Genomic DNA, 19,493 nt, shown 5'->3' on the forward strand with positions numbered 1-19,493 from the left:
AGGATAAAGTTTTGAATCGTGATTTTGTTTAATTTTTTTTTTATCATACCCTCTTAAGCTGTGTTTGGACTAATTGCATGGGTGATATAATGGAAGATGAGTGTTAAAAGTTAGGGTCACATATGGAAGATAAGATTTATGGATGGATGTTTTTGGAAATGGTTACAAATCAAAAAATGTGGGAAGGAAATTGAGTGTATTTTATTCTTATTTATTGAATGTCAATATTAAAATAAATGAGAAATATAACTTGTATTATTTGACAATATATTTTTTCATTTAAAAGGTATGAGATGCACTATAAATTAAAAATAATCAATTACCTTACCAATTAATCAAATAATCAATTACAGCAAATGTGTTGCATAACAAAAATTGTGCATAACGACTTGAGTAATCAGACCTGAACTCTCTCGAGTTGCGAAAGTACTCGTCTAATTAATCGTCGCTTAAAAAATTCTATTTTAATTAGACGACTTCATATCGCATAGTTTTTATGGGGTTCGACTTGTAAAATCTTATATTATACTTACATTAACATAAACGTGTACAATTTTTTATATTTACAAAAGATAACCAAAATATTATTACAGCAGTACTGAAATGGTTTTGCTGTTAGAGTAGATGCTTGTTGTTAGACTTCATTGATTCTTATATAAAAATAATATTTTGCGTAATTATTCAATTATAACATTTACTTTATCTGTCTATCAATGCAAACAACAGAGATAAAGTCTTTGAATATACTATAGGTATCATGAGGTCTACCACTCAATGTAAGATTATGAAACTCATTAGGAAGCTTACCGTATATTCTAAACGAGTTCCTAATCGACTCAAGCACCTAAAATAATGATAAAAATTGCTTGAGCATGATGTAAACGCCATGTTTCATTATAAAGAAAATTGAGATGTCCATTTATAAACATGAGTGATCATTTGATGACGTATTGAACAACCATCCCTCAGACTGTCCTAGTGGTTATCACTTATAGAGTGAAATAGTACGTGATTATGGTTGTAAACCATTAAGTCCTTTGACCCGTGACAACATTTTGACCCGTGACAACATGGAGGATATACGTACTAGCATGCACTTTGATCTGTTTACCGACTCCATTGAGGGTCATCATGTGGTGAGGTTGGGTGTAGTTTCGAAATACGTAGAAACCAATGCATCGTAGCTGGAGTGTGACGTCTACTAATTTAAAATGCTGCTAATTTTTTTTAAACAGCTCGCATTTTCGAAAATAAACATCTAAATGTTTTACATGCCTGCAACCCTACTGAAAATATACCATTTAAAAATAATCGTGAATATTTGACAATTTAAAATAGTGCAGTTTAAATGGCCAAACTCGTCCAACAGAGTATGCGTAAACGAACGAGTAAAAATCCTAGTAATCATCAATGTATCAAAACCAATGTATAAAAATATTCAAATCATCTCAAATCTCATAAGATCATAATGTACGGAAGAAATGTGGTCCTCGGGACGTGCGCACACATCCAGTCTTGCCTACTCAGAATTCGACACCTCTAGCCCCCTCATCGACATGCTCATCTACATCATTCACACCTAGTGAGTCTAAAGACTCAACACACCTGTACCGGAATAACAAGTACATATACATAGCACACAACAGTGAAAAATACACTGTAATCAACTTACCTTTCATGAACTTAAAAAGGGTAAATATAAGCGTGTCATATGGAATCATAACATGCCAAAACAACTCATCATAACATCATATTCTTAAACATTAACGTTAATTGAATTCAGTTCCTTAGTTATGACCTTCGCATCAGCTTTATCGTTTCATCATTATACGATGGATCCATCTACATAAAATCGTGATACCCGACGGCTGTTGAACATCAGAGACAGTATTACCCATCCACTGTGCCTAGGCCTCATCATTAGCATTTACATATACCTCATAAGCATTTACATATATATCGTTAGTTACAACTAATTTCCATCCTTCAAAGCATCGTCATTTTCATCACTTATCAAAATCGTGCACATACGTAAATTTTTCTTAAAATCAAGCATGTAACGTATTTTTCATAATTTCATAAAAATCAAATGCATGAGGCATAAACATTTAAAAGCATGATAAATAGGCGCTCAGGGTGCTGCCAGGACTAAAATCTCACCCCGGGTGCAAAATAACCATTTTGCCTCTGGAAACCCAAAATGATCGTTTTACCCCTGGACCTCAAAATTTCGACCCAAAACTTACCAAACTCCTTAAAATATCCCAAAACATATTTAAATGTATTTCTTAGATGTCTTAGACGTAAACTCGAGTCCCTTTCAAAACTTATTCGATTCGTTTTAAAACTTGGACCGGAGCCACGGTTTTAAGTCGAATTGACCCGAAACTTAACCAAATTATTCCAAACTTAAACCATGCCTAAAATACATCCTACCAGCCCCTAAACCTCACACTCCAGACCATCTAAGACCCTTTGACAGACCCAAGAAGTTGCTGGAATTCTTCCTACTAGATCTAGTCGAACCCTAGCCGTGACCCTAGCACACATTCATCGACCCTACACCAAAACCGTTGGGACCAGCCACAAACTAGCCTCTCCTAGACCACCCTAGGACCCCTCTGGACCTACTGAACCCATGGCCACAGATCCATGCAATCCGTGAAGCACCTGCACTCTCTAGTCACCCAAGAAGCACTCCCGTGGCCAACCTTTACTTCCCGACTCCACGCGGTTCTAAGGACAAGTCCATCAGCGATCGAGCTTCTCCAGACCATAACTCAGACCCACCAGAGTTTGGTCCAAAGCCTGGAGTCTCCCTTGCACCGTCGGCTCGCTCATAACTCTCGATCCGGCCACACCCGATCCCATCAAACAAGCCACCACTTCGGCCTATGCATCAAACACGAGTCCCACTCGACTAAGCCATGCCTCCAGCATAACTTCCCTTAATCATTGACATGTCTCAGCCCCTAAATAACAGCAGCCGACAGCCCCTTGCACAGCCACAACAAAAAACGTGAGTTACCAACATTTAAATGCAATATTTCATGTAACACTTGCAAGGAATGAAGATACAAGTAAAACCAACGTTTCTTCCATGAAATATCATATATAACAGCATATTATGGGCGTGAATGAAGAGGAAAAGATGATACAAGCATGCCTTAGTGATAAAACAATCAAAATCTTGAATAACTATGCGCGGGACGTGAATCGAAGAGGCGGGGTGAGGCTTTTCTTGAAAAGGCAACAATGGCCGATGCCCTAGCTGAAGAAAACCAAGAGGAAGCTGCTCAATGGAGGGGAGGGGCGGCTATTATGAGCTAATTAGGTTTAAGTTTATTTTGAATGTAGTTTAGGTTAATTAAAAATGCACCAATGGGCCTCCAAAAAATATAAAAAAGGTTTTGAGCCCATTAAGAAATAAAACAAATCCAACAAGACAAATAACATTCCCAAAATATTTTTTAGGTACGTTTTTAAAAATATCGCCCGAGCCCTCAAAAAGTCATCTGAATCGTTAAAATTTGCGTACCGATAAAAATTACGACCCGACGAGTAAAAATACCCATAAAGGCCCATTTTCAAAAAATCTTCTTAAAAAACACCTCGTCTACGTTTATGTAAGTATGTTCAGAGCTTAAGTATGTATGTGCTACTTTAAAATGCATGTGGTTTTATTATGTATTACTTGATATTATCAGTTTATACACGTTGAGTCTTTAGACTCACTAAACTTGATCGATGCAGGTGAGGACGAGTTCGAGGAGACGAGAGGTGGGGACCAGTGAGTTGACTCGGATTGTGCGGAAGCCTAACCCGAGGACTGCTTAAGTTTTCAAGAATTTTGTGCATGTTAAATTCAATTACTCTGATTTTGATGAAATTACTTCATGTCGTTTAAACAAGTACTTTTTGCAAGCTCGTGTTGATTGTGACATTAATGTCACATAAATAGTTTGTACTCGTTTTTATTTCAAATATTTAGTCGCGCATTTTATTTATATTGCATTTTGAAATATTATTACCTATTTAAGAAAAATTTTTAATTTCTGCAAAATTTTAAGTAGTTTAAGTTACGGTACGTCACAGCTCGTATCAGAGCGATGTACTTCTTATAAAGGGTTATGTTTAATGCCGGTTGCGAGAAGCTCACGAAGTCACGCCTCAAGTATGTAAGTTTTAAAGTTTTAAAATTCTTTCATGTAGTAAGCATGAAGGCCACGATTTCCACATGTACATGTTTAAGTTCGATTTACGTTCATCTTATGATATGGATATTGCGTTCTTGCATGTTGGTTTACGTGTTGGGTAAATTTTTGAACAGTATGCCTCCTAGATGTATTATAGCACATGGAGCAGGTGAAGAGGATAAAGAGGCTCGGGATGGGGAGAGGGCCACTCCTCCTCGTTCACCGCCAGATTTGCAGGCACAGATGCTTGAAGGGATGACACAGTTCTTCGCACAGTTTGCGGGGAACAATGCTGGAGTAGATACGGGAGTAAGGCCCAGGCTAGAAGCGGTGTATGAGAGATTCAAGAGGATGTATCCAAAGGAGTTCTCGGGGACTACTGACCCGATGATAGTTGAGGGATGGATTAAGTCCATTGAGATGATCTTTACCTTCATGGAATCGAAGGATGCAGATAGGGTCAGGTGTGCTACTTATTTGTTATCAGGAGATGCTAGACTGTGGTGGGAGAGTGCATCTGTGGCAGTGAATTTGAAGACCCTTACTTGGGAGGGTTTCAAGGAGGTGTTTTTGTAGAGCCCAAAATCAGTACACGTAAACCCATGCATTTATTAAATTGTTAAATTATTTATTTAATTTTAAAACGATTTTTAACGATGAATTATTTACGATTTGCATTATTTTAAATTATTACATGTTTATTTGATGCACGTTAAAATGTTTTCTTGAGTTTTATGTTTCAGGCGAATATTCGATACGAGATCAGGAAAAGAAACCGGTGATGATTTAAGCAATTTTTGATTTATGTGGTATTTTAATTCAAATCAAGAAAATTGATATTTTAAGTGATTTATGAAAATTTAAAACATTTTAAAACCTAATTTAATTTATTAGGTGATTTTAAGATTTTAAGCTTTTCAAAATTACTAATTTGATTAGTTGGAGATTTTAAATCTTGAAAAATTTGACACTTGCGCATTTTATATAAAATTAGGGGTGCTACTAAATTAGTTAGGGATTAGTATTTTATTTAGAATGTTAATTGGCTATTAGTATTTTTATTAAACTAATTAACCCCTAATTATCTCACTAATCAATATACACACACACGCACCTACACGTTTTTACACTCTACACACACACACTCCGCACACACAATCACACACACACCCCTTGTTTTGTTCTCTCTTTTGATAAGAACTAGGGTTCTTAGAGTATCCAGCAGCCACCCCTTCCCCCTTCGATTTTCTTCAATAGACTCACGTTTGATTATAGCAAGAAAAGTGCCACAAGTCGTCCCAGAATGGTTCTCGCATATCTTCGCTTCGGTTTTTGTCGTTTCGTGAGTTTAAATCATCAAGGCACGTATATTCTTTTATTTTTTGCATCGATCTTGTCATAGTAAATTTTTTGATGCATATTGTGTGCAAAAATCCGTTTATGTTATGCAAAGTTTGAGCAATGATGTTTGAAACGATTTTGGAATAACTTTTAGATCACAAAAACCAAATCTGCTGTCATTTTGAATCAGTTTTTTGGAAAAACTTTCAACATATAAAATGTAGTACTTTTTTATAACTTCGATTTGACAGTAAATGCGTAATTTTTGGACAAGAGACGAGTGAGTTATGATTTTTCTCGTGTGACTGCTCAAACTGTTATAAAATGTATTCTTTTTTTCTTGAGGAATTTGGTTGCAGGCTTCGTTGAAACTGAGCGGCGCTCGAGCGGCAAGATTTAACCGCCCAAGCGCTAGGCCTTCTGGACTGGCGCGCTCGAGCGGTAAGATATTACCGTCCGAGTGCCAGTCATTCTGAAAATAAAAAAATGTTTTAGCATGTGCAGCAGTCGCCCAGGCGAGATCCAATGAAGCCCTCAATGCTATATATGTATCTTCGACGTCCAAAGAAATTTTTTTATGTTTTTGAGGTATGCGAATTGTCTTGTGACTAATTATGAACGGGTTTGGAAGCCGGAGAACGTGTCCGGGGATCTCTCCACTCTGGTAAAGCATGACCGAGTTTTGATCAGGATTGAGAAGCGGTAAAGCATGACCAGAGACCTATCCACCCGGTAAAGCATGTTCAGGGATCTTATGTATGTGGGAGTGGACGTTCGGTCAAAAGGCTGTGATGATCCCTGCAAGCCCAGTACTGTGGTTTAATCTGATAAGACACAATATGTTATGGGTCACTCACTTTGAAACATATCTCTATGCAAAATGATGATGATGCATGTTTAAGTATGTATGATGCAAGCACGTTTATGAAATGATAGCACGTCTATGTTTATGAAAGTATATTCAGAGTTTAAGTATGTAGTTGCTACTTTTAAATGCATGTGGTTTTATTATGTATTACTTGATATTCTAAGTTTATACATGTTGAGTCTTTAGACTCATTAGACTTGATTGATGCAGGCGAGGACGAGTCTGAGGAGACGAGAGGCGGGGACCAGTGAGTTGGCTTGGACGGTGCGGAGGCCTAACCCGAGGACCGCTTATGTTTTCAAGAATTTTTATGCACGCTAAATTCATTTACTCTGATTTTCATGAAATTACTTCACGTTGTTTAAACAAGTACTTGTTGCAAGCTCTTTTACATTTCAAATATTTAGACAATCATTTTATTTATTTTTCATTTTGAGAGATTATTATTTATTTAAGAAAAATTTTTATTTTCCTCAAATTTGAAGTAGTTTAAAGGTTATGGTTAGCCACAGTTTTACTCCAAGTACTTTACCAAGGAGATTCGCTCCCGATTGACTAGGGAGTTCATGACTCTGAGACAGGGAACCGCGGCGTTGCGGAGTTTGTGAGGAAGTTCGATCAGGGGTGTCACTTTGTGCCGTTGATAGCTAACGATGCCAGAGAAAAGTTGAGGCAATTCCTTGATGGTTTACGATCAATCTTGCACCGAGATGTTCGAGTGGCGGGTCCTACTACCTATGCTTTTGCTGTATCTAGAGCCTTGGCGGCTGAACAGAACCGGAAAGATATTGAGAATGACAGGCAAGGCAAGAGGCCCTATCAGGCGCCCAAGCAGCACCATTCCCAACAGCAATACAAGAAACCATTTTAGGGGCAGCATGGAAAGAGGTTGTTTCAAGGACCGCCGAAAGGCAAAGGTTCTATACAGCAAAAGAAGGCTCCTCAGAAGCCTGATGAGTATCCAGTGTGCCCGAAATGCAACCGTCATCATATGGGTCCGTGTTTATGGGGTTCGGGCAATTGCTTCAAGTGCAGAGATGTTAGAACTAAAACAGCAAATTCAGGAGCTCCTAGATAAAGAATTCATCCGCCCTAGTTTCTCACTATGGGACGCACCAGTGCTCTTCGTAAAGAAGAAAGATGGAAGCATGAGGTTGTGTATCGATTACAGAGAATTGAACAAGGTAACGATCAAGAACAAATACCCATTACCAAGGATCGAGGACTTATTCGATCAATTGTATGGAGCTACAGTGTTCTCTAACATAGATCTACATTTTGGGTATCATTAACTGAAGGTAAAGGATGCAGATGTTCATAAGACAACATTCAGAGCTAGATATGGGCACTACGAGTTCTTAGTGATGCTATTTGGACCGACGAATGCTCCAGTGACTTTTATGGACCTAATGAATCGAGTATTTCAACCCTATCAAGATCAGTTTGTCACAGTATTCATTGACGACATTGTTATATACTCGAAGAGCCATGAAGAACACGATTAGAATTTGAGTACAGTTTTACAAGTCTTGCAGAGTAACAAGTTGTTTGCACAATTCAGTAAGTGTGAATTCTGGTTGGAAAAAGTAGCATTTTTGGGACATATCATATCTAGCTGTGGCATTGAGGTGGATCCAGCTAAAGTCGCAGCAGTAAAAGGATGGGTTGAGCCGAAGAACGCGTTAGAGATCCGTAGTTTCCTAGGCTTGGCAAGCTACTACAAGAAATTTATTCAGGGGTTTTCCTCCACTGCAGTGCCACTCACTTCATTGACTAAGAAAAATGCTAAATTTATATGGAGTGAAGAATGTCAGAAGAGCTTCGATACTTTGAAGCAAGCTCTTATCACAGCGCAAGTTTTAGCCATGCAATTCGGGCAAGGCTATTTTTTGTTATACACCGATGCTTCTAAGCTTGGTTTAGGCGCAGTATTGATGCAGCATGGTGGGGTTATAGCATATGCCTCCAGACAGTTGAAGGTGCATGAGAAGAACTACCTGAATCATGATCTCGAGTTAGATACCGTTGTCTTTGCGTTGAAGATATGGTAACATTATTTGTACGGCGTGAAATGCTAGATATTCATTAATCACAAGAGTCTCAAGTACTTCTTCACGCAGAAAGAGTTGAACATGAGACAAAGACGGTGGTTGGAGTTAGTAAAAGACTACGATTGTGAAATTAGCTACCATTCAGAGAAAGCTAATGGTGTAGCAGATGCTTTGAGCAGGAAAGTCGCAGTCGTAGATCAGTTGTCATCGCAGAGATCTCTTCAGTTAGAGATTTAGAGGTTTGGCCTAGAAGTTTATCCTAAGGGCAGAGCTCCCAAGTTGTCTAATCTTACAGTCCAGTCTTCTTTGCTCGACCAAATCCATAGAGGTCAGCCTTCAGATGAACGATTACAGAAATAGAGACCGAAGGATGAAGCCAAGGGCAGTGTACTCTACACAGTGTCCGATGGTATTGTGAAGCACAGAGGAAAGATGTGGTGCCTAGTGTTGATTCGATCAGAGAGGATATTTTGACAGTGACATATACATCTCCGTATTCCATCCATCTAGGGGGTACTAAGATGTACAAGGACTTACAGATGCTGTATGGGTGGCCAGAGATGAAGCGGGACATTCGTCGATTTGTATCTAAATGTCTTACTTGTCAGTAAGTGAAAGCAGAGCATCAGAGGCTAGCAGAGATGCTTAAGCCGATCCCTATACCCGAGTGGAAATGGGAGAATATCACCATGGATTTTGTTGTTGGATTGTCGATGTCAGTCATAGGATCTAATGCTGTTTGGGTTATAGTGGATCGACTTACTAAATCGACACACTTCTTATAGGTAATGACGACATTCTCCATCAATCAGTATGCAGATCTCTATATCCGGGAGATAGTACGATTGCACGGGATCCCAGATTCTATTGTGTCTGACAGGGACCCTAGATTTACTTCGTTCTTTTGGAAGAGTTTACATGGAGCTATGAGGACGAAGTTGCTATTCAGTACAGCATTCCACCCTCAGACAGATGGCCAATCTGAGCGAGTGATTCAAATAGTGGAAGGTTTGTTGCGAGCATGTGTGATCGATTTCCACGAGAATTGGGAATCAAAACTACCCCTAGTGGAGTTTACTTACAACAACAATTTCAATCATCTATAGGTATGGCTCCCTACGAAGCACTGTATGGAAGGGAGTGCAGATCGTCAATTCATTGGAATGAAGTCGGTGAGAGATCAGAACTTGGCCCGGAGATTGATCAGCAGACTGCAGACGTTATGGTCAAGATCCGAGATAGGATGAAGACCGCCCAGAGTCTCCAAAAGAGTTATGCTGACAAGAGAAGAAGGGATCTCGAATTTGTCGTATGAGATCACGTATTCATGAAGATAGCACCTATGAAGGGTGTTATGAGGTTTGGGAAGAGAGGCAAGCTGAGTCCGAGATTCATAGGGCCATTCGAAATTCTTGACAGAGTTGGGGCACTTGTTTATCATGTAGCTCTACCGCTGAACTTTGTTGAGGTACACAATGTGTTCCACGTTTCGATTATGAGGAAGTATTGGCAAATCCTTCGCATTTTCTGAGTTATGAGCCGTTGCTGCTCGCTCCAGATCTGTCATATGAAGAAAGACCTGTCCGAGGTCTAGACAGACATGAGCGGAGACTTCGGAACGAAGTGAACAAGATGGAGTGACCAAGATGGTCAAAATCCAGTGGCTGAATCAATTAGTGGAGGAGGCCACTTGGGATGCTGAAGAAGATATCAAAAGTCGCTACCCGGAGTTGTTTGGTAAGATTTAATTACGAAGACGAAATTTATTTAAGTGAAGGAGGAATTGTAGAGCACAAAATCAATACACGGCCCATGTATTTATTAAATTGTTAAATTATTTATTTATTTTTAAAATGATTTTTAACGATGCATGATTTATTATTTGCATTATTTTAAATTATTATATGTTTATTTGATACAAGTTAAAACATTTTCTTGAGTTTTTTGTTTCAGATGAATATTCGATGCGAGATCGGGAAAGGAGATCGGTGATGATTTATGAATAATGTGGTATTTTATTTCAAGTCAAGAAAATTGGTATTTAAAATGATTTATGAAATTTTAAAGCCTAATTTAATTTATTACGTGATTTTAAGATTTTAAGCTTTTCAAAAATACTAATTTGAATTTGGGAATTTTAATCTTGAAAATTTGGTACTTAATATTATTTTATCACTAATTGTTTAACTAAGCACTTTTTTTAGTCCCTAATTAACCCCCTAATCAACATACACACACCCACCCATCGGCACACACACAACACACACAAACGTTGCAAATTTGAGAGGAAAACTAGGGTTCTAAGCCTTTCTTTCAGTAGCCACCATTCCTTGCAATTTTCTGAAGATTCACGTTCATTTTCTAGCAAGAAAACGTGCAGCAAGCGGTTCCGGTCGTCCCCCGTAATCCACCGCGTCAGTATTCGTTATCTTCGTGCGTTTTAACGCAAAGGCATGTATATTCTTTCATTTTTTTTACATCAATATTGTCATAGTAAATATTTTGATGTATATTATGTGTAAAAATCCATATATAACATGCAAAGTTTGAGCGATGATGTTTGGAACAACTTTTAGATCTCAAAAACTGAATCTGCTGTCATTTCGAATCCTGCCAATTTTTGATCGGTTTTCCGGAAAATTTTTCAACATATAAAACATTGTACTTTTTGATATCTTTGATTTGATAGTAAATTCGTAATTTTCTAATGAGTAACGAGGGAGATATGATTTTTATCATAAAATCGCTCAAAATGTGAAATTTTTGTGTCACAAAACCCATCGCCCTCTGTCATTTTGAATCCTGCAAATTTTCGATTGGTTTTCTAGAAAAACTTTCAACATACAAAACATAGTAATTTTTTATATCTTTGATATGAAAGTAAATTCGTAATTTTTGGACAAGAGACGAGTGAGTTATGATCGTCCTCGTGTGACTGCTCAAACTGTGTCAAAATGTATTCTACTTGTGTTCTTGAGTATTTTGAGTTGCAGGCTTCGTTGGGTACAGTTTAGCTGGGCGCGCTCGAGCGGTAAAATGTTACCGCCCAAGTGCCAGGCCTTTTGGACTGGCGTGCTCGAGCGGTAAGAAGTTACCGGCCGAGCCCTAGGTTTTCTGGAAAAAATGTGTTAGTATGTGCAGCAGTCGCCCAAGCGAGATCCAACGAAGCCCTCAACGCTATATAAGTATGTTCGATGTGCAAAAAGAAAATTTTTATGTTTTTGAGGTATGCGAATTGTCTTGTGACCAATTATGTTACGGGTTTGGAAGCCGGAGAACGTGTCCGAGGACCTCTCCACCCCGGTAAAGCAGGATCTGGTTTTGATCAGGATTGGTAAGCGGTAAAGCATGATCAGGGACCAATCCACTTAGTAAAGCATGACCGGGGATCTTACGTATGTGGGAGTGGACGTTTGGCAAAAGGCTGTGCTGATCCTTGCCAGCCCAGTACTGTGGTTTAGTCTGATCAGGCGCATTATGTTATGGGTCACTTGCTTTGAAACATATCTCTACGCAAAATAATGATGTTTATGAATGTTTAAGTATGTATGATGCAAGCACATTTATGAAAATGTTTATGAAATGATGACACGCCTATGTTTATGTAAGTATGTTCAGAGTTTAAATATGTATGTGCTAATTTAAAATGCATGTGGTTTTATTATGTATTACTTGCTATTCTCAGTTTATACATGTTGAGTATTTAGACTCACTATAATTGATCAATGCAGGCGAGGACGAGTTCGAGGAGACGAGAGGTGGGGACCAGTGAGTTGGCTCGGACTGTACGGAGGCCTAACCCGAGGACCGCTTAAGTTTTCAAGAATTTTATGCATGTTAAATTCAATTACTCTGATTTTGTTGAAATTACTTCATGTCGTTTAAACAAATACTTTTTGCAAGCTCGTGTTGATTGTGACATTGATGTCACAGAAATAATTTGTACTCATTTTTATTTCAAATATTTAGTCACACATTTTATTTATATTGCATTTTGAAAGATTATTACTTATTTAAGAAAAATTTTTAATTTCCGCAAAATTTTAAGTAGTTTTAAGTTTCGGTACGTCACAGGGAGAGGGTAGATCAGTAGTTGAGCTAGCTGGCTCTTCAGTCGGCACTTGCACATCTTCAATCTGTTCTGAGTGCAACTTAAGCATTTCAGCTTTATCCTGTTGTTCAGTCGTGGCAAGCGACTTAATTGATTCTTCAGTTTCATTTATTTCAGCCTCTGGGGCTATCTGTTATGTTGTGCTTTTGTCTTCAGCTGGTTGCTCAGTTGTAAAGTTTAGCTGGATGCCGGTGGCAACTGACTGGATGACTTCATCAATATTTTCCAACAACAACTCAGTTTCTTTATACAACTGAAGACTCACTGGAGGAGATTTAGGAAGAGCAGGAGGAGATGGTTGAGCATCCTGAGAGATATGAACAATTACTTACTCATCAGTTTGTTCAGTTATTGGTTTCTTGGATGGCTCTGATTGAGCTCCAGAAGTCTGAGCTTGCTCCGTTGAAGTTGGGATTTGAGAATTTACTGGAATATACAATTGTTGATCAATTTCCCAATTTTTGATCTTCATCTGCAAGGATAAGAGATCCGAGTCTAGCTACTGAAAAACTGTTCTGTCATTGTAGGCAGTTGGACTGATCGGATCATAATTCTATCTTAGCTAAGCTGTGACTTCAGCTAGCTTCTTTACACGCATCAGATCAAAGAAATAACTTCTCCTCTCCGGTGCTTGAGCAATGGTGACGGCTTTGACTGTTTTTAGATAGATTTCTCCAAGGAATGAATTTATTCAAAATTGATGTTTTCTGCAAACGCCTGTCAAATACTTCGGTTCTGAATCTGACCCATTCATCATAAACTTCCAACTTAAATTCAGAGAACTAATTTATTTCAATCCAGATGAGATCGATATGAGTTTGAATGTGGTTGGTTGGCCTAGGCTCTTCAATTAACTTGTCCTTTCCTTTAGGATCAGTTAGGGCGTGAGATATGCTCAACCCTAAGGTGGTGGCATCCACCTTTTCTCTAATCACAACACCCTTTGGTCTTGCAATTGGTAAGACAGTTGGTATGGCGACAGTGATGAGTGGTGCTCTGACTCAGTAAGTTTCAGTTTGTCACCAGATTCGGTGACTCTCTGCATTGGAGGATCAGTTGGAGTCCGTTTCTGAGGTTCAGTTGGCGATGCAACTTGAACTGACCTGGTTGGTATAGCAATGATAGGATGTTCAGCTCCAGTTGGCTCCAATTTTTCAGTTGGAATAGTTTTCACAGCAGCAATTGGTTTTAACTTTTGGGACCTTGGCTTCTTCATGATTTTTGGAGATGGAGTTTTCTCTAATTCAATTTTGTTGACAATCAATTTCCTTTTGATTGTCTTCTTCTCGGCCAAGTCTTTTGTCTTCTTAACTGATTTGGGAGCTTCCAACATCCCAATCTCCTTTTTCACCTAGATAAATTGCTTAGGAGAGATGTCTAGCTTTGTCTTAGATTGCTGAACATTTTTGGCAGTGGAGACTTTAAATTTGGATGAATTTTCAGCAGAGTCATCCACCGAACCTTTGTTCTTCAGAAGGTAGCTGAGTGGCCCACCAAACCTTTGTTCTTCAGAAGGTAGCTGAGTGGCACAACAAAACCTTTGGACTTTTTGGAGGACTGAAGCACGTTCTTCAAGATGTTGAAAATGATAGCTGACCAGTTCAGTCTCCATCCATTCATAATAACAGTCATTACTTGAAACTTTTCAAGGCTGAGGGCAGCAAACGAGACTTCCTTGGCGAGTATACCCTTGGCCACAATGTCAGCCATTAACTGAAAATCTGGATTCAGCTCTTTCTTTGGATCAGATACTTTGATCTTTAATCCATCAGCAGATAACAATGTTAGCATCTCCTGAATATCAGAAATTTTCACTTCAGAAAAGCGAGCTAAGACATCAGAAGATAGTTGGAAGAGAGTGCTGGAGGAGTCTTCGTCTATGATCAGCAACTTACTGTTGACGGTCATTGTGATTTTACCGTCAGCAGAGATGAAGCTATTGGCATATAAATCTTGAATCTCCTTGTGATAAATCTCCTGAGTTGATAAGATAAGTGCAGATGGGAAAGGCTAGCAGTTCCAATCAGCCCAATCTTGCAGAGAGGAGGTCATTTCACAAAGCTTGGAAGAAAGACATTGAAGATTTTGTCTTTGCAAAGACCATGTCCACCTGGACGAAAATTCAAGAGCTGCAATCTCTTCAAAAAGATGGACTAGTTGCCTCAGATGAACATAAGGCAACTGAGATCAAATACAAGCGGCGTCTCTCCGTCATTCATACTTCAGACCTTGCTATCGATGAAGGTTTTTATTACTTGATGCTCATCAAGGAGTACAGAATGCTGGATAAAATTTCCTTCTCAGAGAATTTTAGGAGAACTTCCTCCTAGGAGATGTCCATTTGGATGATTCTTTGAAAAGATACAATAGATATGGAATTAAACCACGTAATAACAGCTAGATATTATCAATAAAATTTCTATTTTGCACATTGTTGTTTGTTACTATATTGCTTTGATCTTCTGCATTCAAAATGATGATAACTGAATAAAAAATGGTAATAAATGAATGTCAACAAGAATATAAGATAATGAAAAATTATTAAGACAAATCACTTAAACCAAGAATATTGCGAAAGTAAGAAAACTTAGTCTCGGGTAGTGGCTTGGTAAAGATGTCAGCTGCTTGTTGTTCAGTTGAAATATACTCCAGTCTGATTTCCTTCTTAAGAGCACGATCTCTGATGAAGTGATGTCTAACATCAATATGTTTGGTCCTGGAATGAACAACTGGATTGTATGTAATTGCAATTGTGCTTGTATTATCACAGAAGATTGGTAACTCTTCTGCGTTAACTCTATAATCTTTCAGTTGTTGCTGAATCCAGAGCAGTAGAGAACAACAAATTTCAGCAGCTAGGTATTCTGCTTCTGTTGTGGAGGTTGCTATAGAAGTTTGCTTCTTGTTGAACCATGAAATCAGTCTGTCTCCTAGCAACTGACATGATCCACTAGTGCTTTTTCGATCAAGTTTACATCCTGCATTATCTGCATCTGAATATCCAACTAAATTGAAAGATGAGTCCTTAGCATACCATAAGCCCATATTTTGTGTGCCTTTAAGATATTTCGTAATTCGCTTGACAGCTGAAAATTGCAATTGATTAGGATCTACCTGAAATCTAGTACACATGCAAACATCAAATACAATATCAGGACGGTTAGCAGTTAGGTAAAGTAAACAACCTATTAAACCTCTGTAAATTGTCGTCTCAACTGATATTCCCCATTCATCTTTATCTAGTTTAATCGATGAACTCATTGGAGTATTTGTAGCTAAACTTGTCTTCATGCCAAATTTCTTAAGCAGTTCCTTCGTATATTTAGTCAGACTGATAAATGTACCGGTTTCTAGTTGCTTTAGTTGCAGACCAAGAAAGAACGTCAGTTCACCCATCATGCTCATCTCAAATTTATCCTGCATTAACTTGGCAAACTTCTTGCACAATTTGGGGTTAGTGACCCAAAAATAATATCATCAACGTAAATTTGCACAAGTAAAATGTGATCATTTTTTGAAAATTTGAACAAAGTTTTGTCAACTGTTCCAACAGTAAAATCGTGATCAGTCAAGAACTTTGAAAGAGTCTCATACCATGCTCTTGGAGCTTGTTTAATACCATATAAAGCTTTGTTCAACTGATAAACATTTATCAAGAAAAGAGTGATTTACAAAACCTGGTGGTTGTTCAACATACACTTCTTTCTGCAACTGACCTTTTAGGAATGACTCTTGACATCCATCTGGTATACTTTAACATACTTAAAGGAGGCATAGGCGAGAATATTCTGGTTGCTTCCAGTCATGCAACTGATGCATATGTCTCGTCATAATCAATTCCTTCTTCTTGCCTATATCTTTGTGCTACCAGTCTCGCTTTGTTGCGCACAACCGAACCATCTTCGTCCAGTTTGTTCCCGTAGAACCACTTTGTACCTATAATGGTTTTAGAAACTGGTCTTGGAACTAAAGTCCAGACATTGTTATGGATAAACTAATTTAGCTCCTCTTGCATAGCATTTATCCAATTAGGATCAGTTAGAGCTTCATCAGTTTCCTTTGGTTCAAGTTGTGAAACAAATGCTGAATGAACAAATAGATTAAACATTTGGTTTCTTGTTCTTGCCGGATTAGATGGATTACCTATCACTAGTTCTTGTGGGTGTGATTTCTTCCATCTGTAGTTGGGATTAGTTGGATCGACTTCAGCAACTGGTTCAGTTTTTAACTGAACATCAGTTTCAGTTTCAACAGGTTCAGTTGGTATTTGAATATTATCGCGTTGTTCTATTAACTGAGTGTTAGGAACAGCTTACTGTTTAGCTGTTTGAACCACTATCTGTGGTTTAGGTGTTTGAAGGATATTACGATTGATGTGAATTTCTTCTTCACTATGATCCTCCAAACTGATTTCTGTAAAGCGATCAGTTAGCTCAACTGGATAAATTGGCTTATCAGTTACATGAAATGACTCTTCTACATTCAAAGTATATTTGTTAAACATTATATAAGCTTTACTAACTGATGAATAACCAAGAAATATTCCCTCTGCAGATTTAGCATCAAAAGTTTTCAAATGATTTTTACCATTATTATGGATAAAACATCTGCAGCCAAATATTCTAAAGTAGGAAACCACACTTTTCTTTCCATGCCAGATCTCATACGGTGTTTTTTAATGATTTTATTAATCATTGATCTGTTCTGAGTACAACATGCAGAGTTTACTGCTTGTGCCCAAAATCTTTGAGATATACTAGAATCAGCAAGCATTGTTCTAGCTGCTTCTTTAAGCGTAGGATTTCTTCTTTCAGCTACATCATTTTTCTGAGATGTTCTAGCTACTGAGAACTTATGCTTAATTCCAGTATGATCTAAAAATTAAGAAAGATTTTGATTGACAAATTCAGTCCTTCGATCAGATCTTATTATGTCAATTCCAACTGATTTTTCATTTAATAATCTTTTGAAAAGTTTAATCAGTTGTTCAACAGTTTGGTCTTTAGATTTGAGAAAAATAACCCAAGTAAATCTTGAAAAATCATCAATAATTACCAAGGTGTATTTCATTCCCCCTAAACTCATGACTGGTATAGGACAAAAAAATCCATATGCAGTAGTTCTAAGCATCTGGAGGAAGATTTACAACCCTTGTTTTTGAATGAAGATCTTACTTGTTTACCAAACTAACACGCTGAACAAATTTTATATTTTGAAAATTCAATTTTAGTGAGACCAGTTACAAGATCATGATTACTTGGATGAGCTATGGATTTAAAATTCAAGTGGTTCAACCTCTTATGCCACAACCAGTTTTTAGAAGATTCTGAAGCTACAAAACAAACTGGTGCATCAGGTTGATTAGTCCAACTCACCTTGTAGGTGTTACCACAACGATTTCAAGTTATAATGATCTCATCAGTTGAGTTATTAACTGTAATATCCCAACTTTTTATCCTTCTATTGTCAATGATGTTATTCTATGGTTTGGTGTTATGGATATATGGTTAAGTTATTATTGATCATGGTTACTGTAATGGTTTATGAGTATAGTTGATGGAAGGGTTGGTATTTCATGTTACAATATCAATATGGTTATTGCATTGTATTCCTGGTTATTTATTGTATGGTTATGGTATGGTTTGAAAGGGGATCGATTTTAGGTGTTCAAATGCGCAACGGAAGTTCAAAATGTTTTGAAAGGCATGAAAACCGAAATTTCAAATGAAAAATTTATTGAACACCTCATGTACTAGCATGTAACATATACAAAAACAAAACTATGACATTCATAGGGTGTTTAGAAAATTTTACCTATCAATCTCTTGAGATTGATGATGGCTCCAACTTAAGTGTAAACACCTTAGCTCTTCAAAGGATGACCCAATCTACAAGCTTCCTTTCTTCAAAAGCAAGCCCACCACCAAACTTAAAAGATCCACCTTACACTTGCACTAGAAAATGTAGGGCATTTTTCTTTGAGAAGAGAATTGTTTCTCCAACTATTGAAGAACAAGATGAGAGAAAAATTTTTAGAGAATGGAATGCTAAGTTTCGGCCATGGTGAGTCTTGAATGGGAGAAGGATGACTTGTCTTGGTTTTGGGAAAAACTAAAACACGTTTAGCATGCCAAGCCTTGGAGATTGGAAAAGTAGTCTCCAACCCTTCACCTCCCATGCATGCAATGTTATTTGATTTTTAACAATTAAAAAACCATGGACTTAATTTAATTATCTCAAACATATTTGAGAGTAATTAAACATTACTTGAATTTACTCAAGTCTACTAGTTAAATAATTATTCCAATTGGACTCTACAAGACCCAATGTTATTTAATTAATTCAACACTTGAATTAATTTAATTATTTGAACTCTACTAGGTCCACTAGTGTTTAATTAATTCAACACTTGAATTAGTTTAATTTAATCCATAATAATGTTTATGAAAATCAAAACTTTCAAATATATTATTTATTTGGCCAACTTTTAATTTAGGAACACATTCATAAATTAAAAATTACATTCTCCTCATAGAAGTCATACTTCTATTTTTCTTTACGCTTATAAACTCCTTTATAAGCCGTTCAACACATTGAAAAATTTTACTTCTCAACGGGATTTAGAAAGCCAGTACTTGTGTGGCCCTCAATGGTTCACTGATACAACTAGCCGTGGGTTCACATCTCCATGTGATTCGGACTAAACATGTCCTTATACGAGCATACCCCAATTGCTCCATTCTTAATTATCAACTCATTGATAATAAGAACGTCAGAACTCAAGTCTGATAATATCCAACCAATCATGTTAAACGCCTAGCAGCATCGCTTACATGATTCCCTAGGTATCAAATGATAGTGCCTGCAAGAACCATTCTATTATGGTTAGCGTACAGTACGGTCCCTTCATCTCATATATCCAGACC

The sequence above is a fragment of the Primulina huaijiensis genome, chromosome 9, assembly GCF_012295235.1.
Source record: "Primulina huaijiensis isolate GDHJ02 chromosome 9, ASM1229523v2, whole genome shotgun sequence".
Classification (NCBI taxonomy): domain Eukaryota; kingdom Viridiplantae; phylum Streptophyta; class Magnoliopsida; order Lamiales; family Gesneriaceae; genus Primulina; species Primulina huaijiensis.